This window comes from Mustela putorius, unplaced genomic scaffold (assembly GCF_011764305.1).
Source record: "Mustela putorius furo isolate JIRA1106 unplaced genomic scaffold, ASM1176430v1.1 tig00003834_pilon_pilon_pilon, whole genome shotgun sequence".
Taxonomy (NCBI): domain Eukaryota; kingdom Metazoa; phylum Chordata; class Mammalia; order Carnivora; family Mustelidae; genus Mustela; species Mustela putorius.
In genome coordinates, this window is record NW_025421987.1 from 47,120,731 (window position 1) to 47,136,048 (window position 15,318).

Below are 15,318 nucleotides of genomic sequence, written 5' to 3' on the forward strand. Positions count from 1 at the left end.
AGAAAGTATCAAACCTTATTTTCTACCTAAAAGTCAACCACAACAAAAATCCAAACAGTATAATTTAAAAATGGGCAAAGGACTTGAACAGACATTTGTCCAAAGAAAATATATAAATGGCCAATATGCACAGGAAAGGATTTCAACATCACTAATCTTTAGGGAAATGCAAATTAAAATTATAATGATATCACCTCATAACCATTAAGATGGCTAATACCAAAACAACAGAAAAAAAGTGTTGATGAAAATGTGGAGAAACTGTCATCTTTGTGAACTGCTGATGCAATGTAAAATGGCAGAGGTACTATGGAAATCAGAATGCTGACTCCTCAGAAAATTAAAAACACAACTGCCATATGATTCTGCTGGATAAGCTCCACTTCGAGATATGTAACCAAAAGAACTGAAAGCAGGGTCTTATGGGGAGAGATATTTGTCCTTACATATTCATAGCAGCATTATTGGCAACAGCTGAACAGAAGCAACCCATCTGACCACTAATGGTAAATGACAAGCAAAATGTAGTAAATACATACAATGGAATATTACTCAACCTTAAAAAGGAAGAAAATTCTGAGAAAAGCTATAATATATATGAAACTTAAAGACAGGGTGCTACATCACAAAGAGACAAATACTCTATGATTTTACTTATATGACTACTGAGAGTAGCCAAATCACAGAGACATAAAAAAGAATGGTGGTTGTCAGGGGCTGGGAGGGGAGAATAGGAATTACTATTTAATAGATACAGAGCTCCAGTTTTACAAGATGAAAAATTATAGAGATGGATGGTATGATGATTGTACAGCACTATGAATGTGTTCTGTATCACTGAATGGTATACTTAAAAATGACTAGGATGATGTTTTATGTCATGTATATTTTACCACAATAAAAAAAAAAAACTGAAAAAGCAAAACAAAAACTTATATGTGAGTAGGAACAGAGGATATGTGGGAAATCTGTACTTTCCACTTAATTTTACTATGAACTTAAAACTGCTGACAAAATAGTCAACTTTTTAAAAAAGCACATTTAACAGTTTGTCCAAAATTCCTTTTTTCTTCTTTACTTTTTTTTTTTTTTTTTAGATTTTATTTATTTATTTGACAGAGATTACAAGTAGACAGAGAGGCAGGCAGAGAGAGGAAGGGAAGCAGGCTCCCTGCTGAGCTGCGAGCCCGATGCAGGGCTCAATCCCAGGACTCTGGGATCATGACCCTAGCCAAAGGCAGAGGCTTTAGCCCACTGAACCACCCAGACACCCCTCTTCTTTACCTCCTTAATCCAACTAACTCCTCTGCATCCATTAGTAGTAAGAGCTCCTCTTACTTCTTGAGTCTAACATAACCTCCTACCTGTATATTCTTACATAAAATACATTAAAATCTCAAGACCAGTATAGCTAAGATCAATGAATAATTTTGGACAATCTAAATTATAACAACAATTACATGATAAATTCTTAATGAGATCTATCAAAGCTGCAAAATTAAGCTAGTTCACTCCATCTACACATATTTACTAACTATTTACAACATGTCAACCTTAAGTAGGGGAAGAAAGAAATATAATCCCTAGCCTCAGGAAGTTATAGTCTAATGGAGGAAACACTAAAAACAAGCAAACAAATACAAAAATACCAACTGTGTCCACTGCCAGGAAAGAAACTAGTGGCTCAAAGAGCTGAGAAGGGGTATTCCATGTGAGCCCTTTATACAAGGTGCTCTAGGAAGATCTCTCTGAAGGGAGTGATATTCAAGCTGTAACCTGGAAGACAGGGATGTGTCAGCAAGGTAAAAGCAAGGAGAACATTTTGGTCAGCACAGAACTGTGAAAAGGCTCACCTAACACTCATAACCTTAAAAGTAAAGCAAAAAAAATAGAAACTGAGGAAGTCAAATAAAATATACATGAGAGAATGGCTTTAGGGGGAAAAAAAGTAATTTACTAACTTTTTTTATTAACATAAAATAGTAGAAGGAACTCATTTCTTATTTTCTTATTTGAGGCTACCACAAAGAACCTGGGGAGTGAATCAGGATCATGGATGCCATTCTGAGCAGAAGTCTAAAAAGGAACACCGGATATCAGACCTCAACAAATACTCTCTAAACACAATCAGGAATGTACAATATTTCACTGTACACGTGCCATATTTTATTTCCCTATAAATGGATATTTGCAAGTCTCCATATTTTGCCATTATAAATGATTATGTAAAAAAAATATGTAGTAAACAAATCTACACTCAAATCGTACTTTTTTAAAAAAAAGATTTTATTGATTTATTTATTTGAGAGAGAGAGAAAGAGAGCAGAGGGAAGGGGAAGAGGCAGAGGGACAAGCAGACTCTTGTCTGAGTGCAGAGCCCAATGTGGGGCTCAATCCCATGACTGAGATCATGACCCAGGCTGAAATCAAGAGTCAGATGCTTAACCGATAATGCCACCCAGATGCCCCTCTCTTCTTCTTTTCTAATGACAAAGTCCAAGAAGGGTTTTTAGTGAGTGAAAGAACATCACCTGTTTTAAGGAGTTTGATTAATATTACCAATTTGTTTCCCAGAGGACTTACACTGACTCACACTTCAAAGGGAAATAGATTTAAAGAATGAGAAGTAGATAAGAAGAACAAATAAATGCATATAGGAAAAAATAAAAATCATCCACAATTCAAATACCCAGAAATGATCATAATGATCATAATGAATGCTTTACATACATATATCAAGTCTTCTTCTATGCCACATATTCTTCCTTTTCCAAAAAAAGCAGGGGGAGGGATCATGCTGTACATGCTGGTTAACTTTTTGAACTTAATAAATTTAGTTTATAACATTTTTAGAATACCATCCTACATCAGTATCACAATACTCAGTTATTTATCACACCGCTTCCAATTGTTCGTTCTCATCAATAATGCCGTGAACATTCTTTGCTAATTTCCCACAGGTCTTCCTTTAATCAGGATAAATCCTCAGAAGAGAAAATGCTAAGTCAGAGTTTGCACATTTTAAAGATTTTTGATAAGCACTGAGCAAACTGTCCTCCAGAGTTTGTATCACTCTTGAGTTCCCAGACAGGCCTCTACCAACCCCAACCCCAAATTAGGTATTAACAACAACACTAACAACAAAAGAACAAAAATCTTCGCTCTATTGACTGGCAAACATTGGCTTTTATTATTTAAATTTGCATTTGATTACTGGTTAAGTTGAATACATATTTGTATTTTTATTACCATTTGCATTTCTTTTGTGAATTTTCCATGCTACAGTTTTTCTTGCAATGCCAATATTTATTTATTTGTATCACATTTAGTTATGTTTACTAATCCTCCTCTGGTATGTTAAGTTTCTCAGATCTGCCTTGTGTTTGATGACCTTGAAAGTTTTGATAAGTATTGGTCAGGTATTTTGCAGAATGCCACTCATTATGGGTTTGTCTGATTTTTTTTCTCTTAGTTGTGAGTTACTGGGAGGAAGATCTCATTACATCGTACCAAGGGTACCAGCTATCAACATGACTTATGACTGATAAAGTTAACCTTGAGGATCAACTGGTGGGCTATTTTTTAAGGTTTCCTCACTGTAAAGTTACTCTCACACCTCCAGCCTGTGTTTCTATAAGCTGCAATTTGGAAGCACCACACTAAGTGCAGCCCACACTCACGGTGGGGTTGGGGGGTGTAAGCTCTACCTCTCTGAGGAAAAGGTGTCTAAAATGGTGTCTAAATAAATTACTTGGAATTCTGTATGGAGACGCGTCTCTTCTCCCTCACTTATTTATTCAATTACTATTTATATGATTATATACTCATGTATTTTTATTTTATACTTAAAGTTAAAATCCAACACAGAATTTACTTTGTTGCTCAAATGGCTCCAGTTTTGGCCAGGGATCTTTTTTCCAGGTTGGCTCCTGTGCTGCGTTGGCATGATCCACTTTTTTTTTTTTTTTTTAATACTTCCTTACTTTCTGGTATTATGAAGTATTCCAGCTTCATCTTGTGTATTTCCTGCCCCAAACCTACATTATCTATGCTTCTAAAGAGGCTTGCTTGGATCCTTTTACTGGAGAATAGTTTCAGAAACCAACATCTGGGTGGTGGGTGACACTACTGGTTTTTAAAATCTCTAATAAGATTCAACTGAAATGGCATTATGTAATTTTTATTTGATTTGGAAAGAACTGTCAACTTTAAAGTACTTATTTTTCTCTTCAGGAATACAGAATCACTTTTAATTATTGAGTTATCCTTTATGTTTCTTAGTAAATAATAAAGTAATTGCTTTTACTGTATATCACAGCAATAATAATAATTTAAATATCACTTGATATTTCCTCCATCTGCTAATACAAATCTTCCAGACCTTACAGAGTCTCCAACAGCCTACAAGGATTTCCACAAGCCTTCAGGGGAGTGATCCTCAGCCTTGGCTGCACATCAGAATCAAATGACAGACTTATATCCAAGACACATTTCAAACCAGCTCCATCTGAATCACTGAGGGCAAGACCAAGGCACAGGTATTGTTCTAAGGATACCAGATGATTCCAGTACATATCTAAGTAAAGAAACACCACTTTACTCTTTTACATGGCTTCATTAGAAGCTCATTCCCAGTAAGTACTGCTGAGTAATGCTGCCTCCACTAGGAACAGATCACCTCCCCCCTTCCTCTGCGGAAACACTAACACTCCATGAGATGCCAAAGCTTCAAGTTTTGCCTTTTCTGAAACAAGGAAAAATATTTTGCTCCCTTACTATGACATATACCCTATAAGAGATATGCATAGGCAGCACTGCTAATGACTTAACAAGATTCTAATTAAATTATACTTTAAAAGACAACTGTTTCATTGTTTTCATAAAAACTTACACCTACCCTATTCTCATAGGATTCACACATGACTCAAATAGGTCTGGCCATAAGACAAACCCTATTACCATCATGCAATATTAAGAATCATTTCCCCTTTCTAAAGACCAAGATTTTTCTTAAAGGTTCAGTATCTTTCTTCCCCTGAGATACAATGAACATAGTCATTGCAACATTAGAACTCAAACCCAGCTCAGCTCCTGACAACTCAATCCCATAGACAAATGGCCCATCAAAAAGAAATGTGCCCATTTTCAGGTATAAATACTATTTACTTCAATCTCTACTGTTCTTTTATACAAAATGTGTGGCATTAAAATTATAACACACATACAAAAGAGGGCCAAAAAAAACCTTACTGCAAGAGCTAAATTAATCAACAGAAACAGAGTGACAGATGACTCAGATTTTGGAAATACCAGATAGGGGCTTTAAAAACTATTCCAACTTTTTCATTATTAGACTGGAGGAAAATTTCTTCCTATCTTTAACCTTTAGTCTCTTTAAAAGGTAACTAAGAGCTTTGCGCAGTGGCAGTATTGTGGCCAATGAGGTTTATCCGAGATGCGATTATTGCTAATTGAAAAGGTAACTAAGATTCTAAACCAAAGCACTTACAATGTATTATAGGGTTTACAATTACGTAAAAGCAAAAATGTATGCTAACAGTGCATAAAAGAGGGCAGAAAATGAAGTATAAATGTATGGTATAACATTCCTTGAAAGTAGACTGTGATAATTCAAAGATATACTCTTTAAACCCTACAGCAAATGCTAAATAAAAATGGCTTAAAAAGAGGTAAATTAGCAAAGATAAAATGGGACATAAGATGGAATCACAAGAAAAATACCTAATTTAACCCAAAAAATCAAGAAAAAGAAAGGAATGGAGAACAGATGGGGCATACAGGAAGAATAAAGTAGCAATATGGCAGATTCAAATTCAACATCTCAGTAATTACAGTAATTGTAAATTATCTAGAGACCCTAATTAAAATTCAGAGACTCCTAGAACAAGGACTGTTACCAGGGATAAACACAAGTATTACATAATGATAAAAGAAAATATTGCAAACAACAACAATAAAATAACACATAACAATCCTAACTGTGCATGTACCCAACAACAGAGTTTCAAAATATATGTAAGAAAAAGTGACAACTCAAAGGAGAAACAGAAAAGGCACCATTATAATTGGAGACCAACATTCCTCTCTCAGTAATCAATAGAACAAGTAGACACATAGTGAGGATATAGAAAATCTGAACAACACTACCAATCAACTTGAGTCATTAATATTTGTAGAACACTCCATTCAACATCAGCAAAATCCACAGTCTTTTTAGTGCACTTTAACTAAGGCGATACAACAGATCTTGAAAGAAACTTCAAATTGCAAAACAATTTAAATAATCCCCAAAGGATGGTCTCTGATCACAGTGGAATTAAACTAGAAATCAATTAACAGAAAGATTTCTGGAAAATTCCCAAATATTAAACAACACATTTCCAAAATCACTGAAAGGTACAAATTACCAGAGCTCACGCAAGAAAAATAGACAACCTGAATAGCCCTATACCTACTACAGAAATTGAATTTCCAGTTTAGAGTCTCCTCACAAAAGAAGACTCCAGGCCCAAATGTCTTCAAAGGCAATTTCTACCAAATATTTATGGAATAACTCATCTAACACTATACCAACTCTTCCAGAAAACAGAAGAGTACAAACCATTTTCCAACTCATTTGATAAAGCTGGCACTAACCTGAGAGAAAACCAAACAAAGAAATCACAAGATAATTCCAAACCAAACTATAGAAATGATCCCTGAAAGTACAGTCTTTGATAATTCCAAACCAATATCCTGCTTGAACACAGTTGCAAAAAACCTATTAATTAACTAGCCTAAAAAAAAGACTGAAATTCTGGGGAGGGTATGTGCTATGGTGAGTGCTATGAAATATGTAAGCCTGATGATTCACAGACCTGTGACCCTGGGGCAAATAATACACTGTATGTTAATAATTTTTTAAAAAATGAAATTCTGATAAATGCTACAATATGGGTAAATCTTGAAAATACTATGTTAAGTGCAATAGGCCAGACAAAACGATCAATAATGTATGTCTCCACTTACATAAGGAAGTCACCTAGAATAATCAAATTCATAAAGACAAAAAATGAGAATAATGGTTACCAGTAGCCAGAGAAGGGGGAATATGGATTTATTATTTAATGGGTACAGAGTTTCTGTTTGGGATGAAGAAAAAATTGGAGATGGATAATGGTGATGGTTGCGCAACAATGTGAATGTACTCAAAACCACCAAATTACACACTTGAAAATGGTTAAGATAATAAATTTTATGTTATGAATACGTTACCACTATAAAAAAGATCCTAAATAAAATGTCAGCAAAGTTGATACAGCAATAGATAAAAAAAGATATTACATTATAACCAAATGGTATCTATCCAAAGAATGCTCACTGGCACAGATAATCCAAAAGAATCTATAAAAAAAACTAGCAAAAGTAATAAATTTTAGTAAACTTATCAGTTTAACAAGGTTGCAGGGCTCAAAATATACAACATATAAAAATATAAGAAAGAGTAAACCTGACTTTAAAAAACAGAGCATCAAAAAACTGAATACATAATAATGGGGCCAGTGGACCTCCTCCTCCTCTTCTTTTTTTTTTTTTTTTAAAGATTTTATTTATTTATTTGACAGAGATCACAAGTAGGCAGAGAGGCAGACGGCGGGGGTGGGGTGCGGCAGGGGAGGGGGGAAGCAGGCTCCCTGCTGAGCAGAGAACCCAATGTGGGGGGTCAATCCCAGGACCCTGGGGTCATGACCTGAGCTGAAGGCAGAGGCTTCAACCCACTGAGCTACCCAGGTGCCCCACCAGTGGACCTTCTTATCTTGTTCCTGTTTTATTTATTTATTTTTAAGATTTTATTTGACACAGAGAGAGCACAATCAGGGGGAGCAGGAGGCAGAGGGAGAGGGAGAAGCCGGCTCTCTGCTAAGCAAGGAGCCAGATACGGGGCTCAATTCCAGGACACTGGGATCATGGCCTGAGCTGAAGGCAGACACATAACCCACTGAGCCATACAGGCACCCCCTCTTGTTCCTGTTTTAAATGGGAATGTGTTGGGGTGCCTGCGTGGCTCAGTGGGTTAAAGCCTCTGCCTTCAGCTCAGGTCATTATCCCAGGGTCCTGGGATCAAGCCCCACATGGGGCTCTCTGCTCAGTGGGGAGCCTGCTTCCCTCCCTCTCTCTCTGCCTGCCTCTCTGCCTGCTTGTCATTTCTTTTCAAATAAATAAATAAAATCTTAAAAAAAATAAATAAATGGGAATGTGTTTCTAATGGAAATGTTGTTGTTGTTTTTTTTAAAGATTTTTTTCTTTATTTATCTGACAGAGATCACAAGTAGGCAGAGAGGCAGGCAGAGAGAGAGGAGGAAGCAGGCTCCCTGCAGAGCAGAAAGCCCGATGTGGGGCTCGATCCCAGGACCCTGGGATCATGACCTGAGCCAAAGGCAAAGGCTTTAAACCCACTGAGTCACCCAGGCACACCTGAGAACCTTTGGTTTTATACTCTGTATGTTATCCTGCCTGATTATCTATTCACAGAAACAGGAAAAAAGCTTGCCCATAAAACTATGAAGAGAAGAGTCTTCGCCAGTCCCCTAAAGATTATTTATTTTAGAGAGAGGGAGAGCATGACAGAGGGGCAGAGGAAGAGGGACAAGCAGACTCCTGCTGAGCCCAACGCCAGGGCTCAATTCCGGAGCCCTGAGAACATGACCTGAGCTAAAGCTGTATGCTCAACTGACTAGGCCACCAAAGAAGAGTCTGTTCAAAATAATTTTGGGGGACAGTATTTCCATTTCTTTCAACATACTAGACTTCAAGTTTTCTACTTTTTAAAATAATCAATTTTGGGGGCATCTGCCTGGCTCAGTGAAAAGACCATGTGATTCTTGATCATGGAGTTGTGAGTTAAAGCTCCACATTGGGGGGCACCTGGGTCCCTCAGTGGGTTAAAGCCTCTGCCTTCAGCTCAGGTCATATCCTAGGGTCCTGGGATCGAGCCCCGTATCAGGTTCTCTGCTCAGCAGGGAGCCTGCTTCCCACCTCCCCCGCCGCCTGCCTGTCTGCCTACTTGTGATCTCTATCAAATAAATAAAACCTTAAAAAATAAAAAATAAAAGCTCCGCACTGGGAGTAGGGTTTACCTAAAAAATATAAATAAAACAGACTTTAAAAAAAGATTAACATAATCAATTTGGTAATTTATATCCCCCCTGCAAATAATTTCTTTCATTTGTATTTTTAAATACCTTAACATAATTGCTATATGGTAATCTATTAATTTTTTATAATTCTATATACAAATTCCGCTAATGTTCCAACATTTTGTTATATGATATCCTGAAGTTTGTTTTGCTACATTCAATCTACCTGGATTTTCAGTTTTACTTTTCTATCTTCTGATTTTTGTTCAATTTTGTTTTATTTTTATATATTCCTCCTTTTGCTAACCTTTGCCTAACTTTGGGAGGGGAATTCACTGTTTCATTCCTTTTTATTTTTAATTTTTTAAGGTTTATTTTTTTTTTTAGTAATCTCTACATCCAATATGAGGCTCAAACTTAAGACTGTGATCAAGAGTTGGATGTTCTTTGGACTGAGCCAGCCATGTACCCCTCATTCCATTCTAAAATAACAAAAGCACATACACAACCTTGGCTGCATCCCACATATTTGTGTATGTGTGCATATAGATAAAAATTATATTTTCCTATTATTTTTAATAGTTGTTGCATTTTAGGTTTCTGTTTGGATTTAGTAGTTGTTTGGGAAGAGAATGGACAGGTGGACTTCATTCATTAATTTCAAATTTTATTGCATTATGGCCAGATACAATGGTCTATCAAATTTCTGCTTCACAGACTGAAAAGTTATTTTTGTTTTCTAGTATGGTGACCATCTTCAAATGTTCCATGAATGCTTGAGGAGAAGGGTTATTCTCTGTACTGTGTCAGAACTGTATTAATGTGAGGAGGGTATTTGTTTACAGGGGTGGCAGAGATGTGAACTTGGTTATATATGGGAAATTAATAACATAAGTAAACACACAGAGGATATGGGAACCAGGACTTTCTGGGAGACTGTTTAGCTCTGTAAGCAACTACCAAACTGTCTTCCAAAGTGTCTGCATCATTTTGCATTTTCCAATTTTGTATTTTCTATAACAATGAATGTGAGTCCCTGTTGTTCCACATCCTAATCAAAAATTTAGTATTGTCATCTTTTTGGATTTTAGCCATTCTAAAAGGAGTATAGTGCCATTTTACTGTTGTTTTATTTTTTAAAAATATTTTATTTGTTTATTTGACAGAGATCACAAGTAGGCAGAGAGGCAGGCCGGGGCAGGGCGGGGGAGCAAGCTCCCTGCCAAGCAGAGAGCCTAATGTGTGGCTCGATCCCAGGACCTGGGATCACCACCTGAGCTGAAGGCAGAGGCTTTAACCCACTGAGCCACCCAGGCGCCCCTCACTGTTGTTTTAACTTGTAATTTCTTAATGACAAATTATTTGCCTTTATTAAGATTTTAAGAGGAGAGAGTAAGCCCAGGCATGCATGCAAGTGAGCACAAGCAGTGGGGAGGGGCAGAAGGAGAGGGAGGATCAGACTCACCCTGAGCAGGGAGCCCGATGTGGAGCTTGATCCCAGGACCCCAAGATCATGACCTGAGCCAAAGGCAGATGCTTAATTGGCTAAGTCAACCAGGCACCTCTTACTTGCCTTCTGTATACATCCTTTGGTGAGGTGTCTGTTCACTTTTTAACTCAGCTGTTTTCTTACTGTTGTTGAAGACAACTGTTGTTATTATTCTTTTTATATTTTGGTTACTAGTCTAGGTAGTAAAGAATTTTTTACCCAAAGCGAAGTCTGGCTTTTGCCCTTAGCTTCTGAGAGGTAATCTCTAAGTCCTGGGAATGTCTTACCTGATAAAAGTGTCTTGAACAATATAATTTGGGGTGGAGGCTTCAAGGCACAATGAGATTTAGGGTGGGGGCATTTGGGTCACATCAGCAGACCTACTGAGGGACTGGAGACTTAATCAGCCAGCCATAGGAGCTGCTAGTCAGATTTATGTGACTAAACCCCAATAAAGACTCCAGATACCAAAGACAATGTGAGCTTCTCTGGCTGTCAATACTCTGTGCAAGCTGTTAAATAAACATCAATACTGGGAAAGTAACACTGTCTATGTCTCCGTGGGAAGTGTAAACTCCACATTTGGTACTTTTCTTGACTCCAGCCTATGCATCTTTTCACTTGACTGATTTTAATCTGTATTCTTTAGCTGTAATAAACCATAACCATGAGTATAACAGCTTTCAATGAATTCTCTGAGTCCTTCTCCATGTATAAGATCTAAGATAATTGTGGAGAACCCTGAACTTGCAACTGATGTCAGATGTAGCTACGGGTAGCCTTTTGTACACTGCTCTCTAACTTCGCAATTGGCTAACTAATTTTATCAGATTTGTGTTTTGCTGTCCTATCTAAAAAGGCATTATTAAACCCAACGTCACCTAGGATTTTCTATTTTTCTTCTAAATGTTCTCTTTTTTATGTTTTGTATTTAAGTCTATGAATCATTTTGAGTTAATCTTTGTGAAAGGTGTACGGTCTGTGTAGAGGCTCATTTTTTTGCATATAAACTTTAATTGCTCCAGCTTCATATACTGAAAAGACTCACCTTTCTCCGTTGAATTGCTTTTCCACCTTTGTCAAAGATCAATTGACTGTATTTCTGGGCCTTATATACTGCTCCATTGGTCTATGTATCTATTCTTTCTCAAGCACTACACTATCTTGATTACTGTACCTTTACAGTTAGCATCAAAAAGCAGGTAATGTAGGTCTTGGATATTGCTTTTTGACCCAACCTGAGTCTCTGTCTTTTAAATGTAAATGTTATTATATTCATTTTTATTCTAAATACTGATAAGGCAGTATTACGTTCTCTTCATTATTCTTGCTGCTCTTTAATATCATCTCCTTTAATTCTATCCTTTGCTAATAACACTGTAGACATTTCTTTTTCCTAACGACATAATTACTGTTCCAGAAACTCTTTGATTAGTTTTATTTACAGCCTTAGTAGCACTCTCCGTTTCAAATCTTGTCTGGATGTTTACAGTATACCTTTCATTTCTTCTCAAACTTTCAACCTAATACATCTAGTACTCATGTATCACTGAAAGCCTTTAAACTATAAACTTTGGTTTTCTTAAGTTTAAGGATATTGTCTTCTATTTCACCTTTGATTACTGCTTCTCTTCTATTTATTATTCTTTTCTTTATGAATACTACTGGTTTTATTTGTACATTGAATCTTTATTCTTTGTACCTGTCATTTTCATCCTTTCGATCCTTTTCTACTGCTGCATTTCAGAAGACATCCTCTAACTTCTCTTCCACATCACTGACTAGATTTTCAACACTACCTTTTCACCCCTTCACTGTGAATTTTAATAGCAATACTTAATTTCAACATCTCTATGAGTTTTTTTTTTTAAAGATTTATTTATTTGAGGGGTGCCTGAGTGGCTCAGTGGGTTAAAGCCTCTGCCTTTGGCTCAAGTCATGATCCCAGAGTCCTGGGATCGAGCCCCACATTAGGCTCTCTGCTCATCGGGGAGCCTGCTTCCTCCTCTCTCTCTGCCTGCCTCTCTGCCTACTTGTGATCTGTCTGCCAAATAAATAAACTAAAATCTTTTTTAAAAAAGATTTATTTGAGAGAGAGAGAATGTGTGCATGTGCAGGAGGAGAGGCAGAGGGAGAGGGAGAGCAAATCTCAAGCAGACTCCCCACAGAGGAGAGACAGTGAGAGAGGAGTACAAACTGGGGGAGTGGGAGAGGAAGAGGGAGAAGCAGGCTTCCCGCAGAGCAGGGAGCCTGATGCAGGACTCCATCCTAGGACCCTGGGATTATGACCCAAGCCAAAGGCAGACGCTTAACGACTAAGCCACCCAGCACCCCAATCTTAAAGAATTTCAAAATGCAGAAAAGTACAAAGAATGATTCAAGATCCCTTGTAACCATTCTTATTTCATCTAGCACCAGGCTCTGGAGTCAGTCTATATGGATTCAAATATGAGAGTTCCCTCTTAGTTGTGTGATCTTGGGGAAGTAATTTAAACTATTTATTTCAATTTCTTTGAGAATAATCATTTAATTAGATTTAACTAGCTAATTCATGAGTGGATATTTATTTATTTGAGAGGGTGAGAGAGAGGATGAGTGGGGATGGGGCAGAGGGAGAGGGAGAGGGAGAGAGAATCTTAAGTAGACTCCATGTCCAGCATGGAGCCTGACTTACGGATCAATCTCACAACCCTGAGCTCATGACCTGAGCTGAAGTCAAGGAACTGAGCCACCCAGGCACCCTGTGAGTGGTTTTATACACTATCTGTTACTCAAAAATATTTAGCTATTATTAGTATAACCTTTGCTGATATCTTGGCTGGTTACCTTCTATGTCAATCTGCTGTCTTTAACATATAATTTCACATTCATTAAATAACTTTGAGAAGAAAGCAAATATCATCTAATATCTTGTTTCTTCCAAGTACGATTTTCCTCTAGGATTTAAGTATAAGATTCCTTTATTTTGTAGTTTCTTAACAGGCCCATGATGGTTTTTTAAAAATGTTATCAAATTCTTTAAAAAAAATGTTATCAATTATATGAAAGTTGACAAAACCAACCAGGTTTGATGTTTGCTAAGAGAAAAGTTATATAAATTCTAGTTGGTTTCTCTCTGTTACTGTCCACCTAGGTATTATTTGACTTTTAACTCTCAGTTCTTTATCTGGAGAAAAAATTAATTCATACAACTCTAGCCAAATATCTGTGTTGAGCAGGAGAGAGAATCTTGATTCTCATCTAGTATGGAGATTAAGATCTCTCTGGGAATCCATTCGAACTATAAACTTTTTCTCCAGCACACAGAATTTTGTTTACCAATTCAATTGGTCATGTCTTGAAGTCAATTGTGGATCCTTGGTTAAGGATCCCCTGATTTACCATTTGCTCTGAAGAACTAAGGAAGACTCTGATCCTGTTGCCTTGTTATGTGATGTATAGGATTAGCTATTTAATCCTGGATACTTTGAAACAGAACATATTCTTCCCTAATCAAAAGCAGGGTCTGACCAAGAGTTGTTTAAGCTGGTGGCTGGTACAAGAGAGTTCATTAAACTGTTCTCTTTCACTCTTGTACATATTTGAAATTCTCCAAAATAAGACACTTTGTTTGTATTTATTTGAAGTAGGACCTGAAAAAATGCATACCAACCCCATGGATTTTCTCCTCTCTGCCCCTTCCTACTACAATTCCCTTTACATTTGAAAATGCACCCAAACCAGTCCACTTCTTCCTTTACAGAACTGTGGTCACCAAGGGAAGTAGAGAGGTAATGATAAGAGAGATGGGAGGGAGAAAAAGAACCCTGGTGCTGCAGATAACAGTTGCAACACCCAGCGGGTAGCTGCCAAGTTTCTAGCTGGCAAAGATCCTATTTCCTTAAGCTGTAGGTATGCAATACAAATTGGTAGAAAAATCTACCTTTTTCCTGTTTGTCCTTGCTATTCTGTCTTAGGAATCTGTCTTTACTTTTACTGACAGAAAATCCTCCTAATGTCTGGCATATTTTAATTTGTATATCTAGTTTCTCATTCCATTTATAACTCTGCTTCTCTGTGTATTTTCGTCTATTTGATCATAGCATAACAGAGGAGATTAAGCAGGGTCCCACGAGCTGACTGCCTTCTAAGCCCAGACTTACCACGGCTGAATTCTTAAGGTTAAAAGGTCCTACAATAATCTGGCACATGTGCAACCTGGGAACAACAGATAGGTGGAAGAGATAGCTTGTGATCTATTCTTGCTTTCCTTAACTCTCATACTATAATTTTACATATACAGAAGTATATATACTGGTATCAGTGAGCATATAGAGTATAGGGGAAAAAAAAGTATTATTTTCTCTCAAGGAAGCTCTAGCCCAAATTAACAACAGCTAGAAACTGCCAAAAGATGTAAGGTTTAAACAGAAGCATTGTAGCAACCAATCAGAAATACTTAAATTCACCTACAATAAAGTGCACATGATAAAACTTAGAAATTGGTGAGCTAATACGCCAATTATCAGAGACACTCTCAAAATAAAGTAAAAAACAAGTTAGTGAACAAATAATATTAAAAACAATTAGCATAATGAGGTAGATTGAGATTACTTAGGGATATGGTTCTTTAAATTCCTTCTGGTCTTGTCAATAATGCTCTATGTTAATCAAAGATTTCTTGAAAAAGACTGGAACATAGAGCAATGTGTT

The 15,318-nt window shown here is 37.0% G+C and overlaps 1 protein-coding gene and 1 non-coding gene across 6 annotated transcripts in view; one reads left to right on the plus strand and one right to left on the minus strand.

Moving 5' to 3' along the window:
- TFDP2 (transcription factor Dp-2) overlaps positions 1-15,318 on the minus strand; it is a 174,407-nt gene that overhangs the window by 73,900 nt on the left and 85,189 nt on the right. The window lies entirely within an intron of this gene.
- On the plus strand, positions 5,411-5,551 carry LOC123394561. The gene has a single exon (XR_006609326.1). It is a non-coding gene; the product is annotated as a U4 spliceosomal RNA (small nuclear RNA).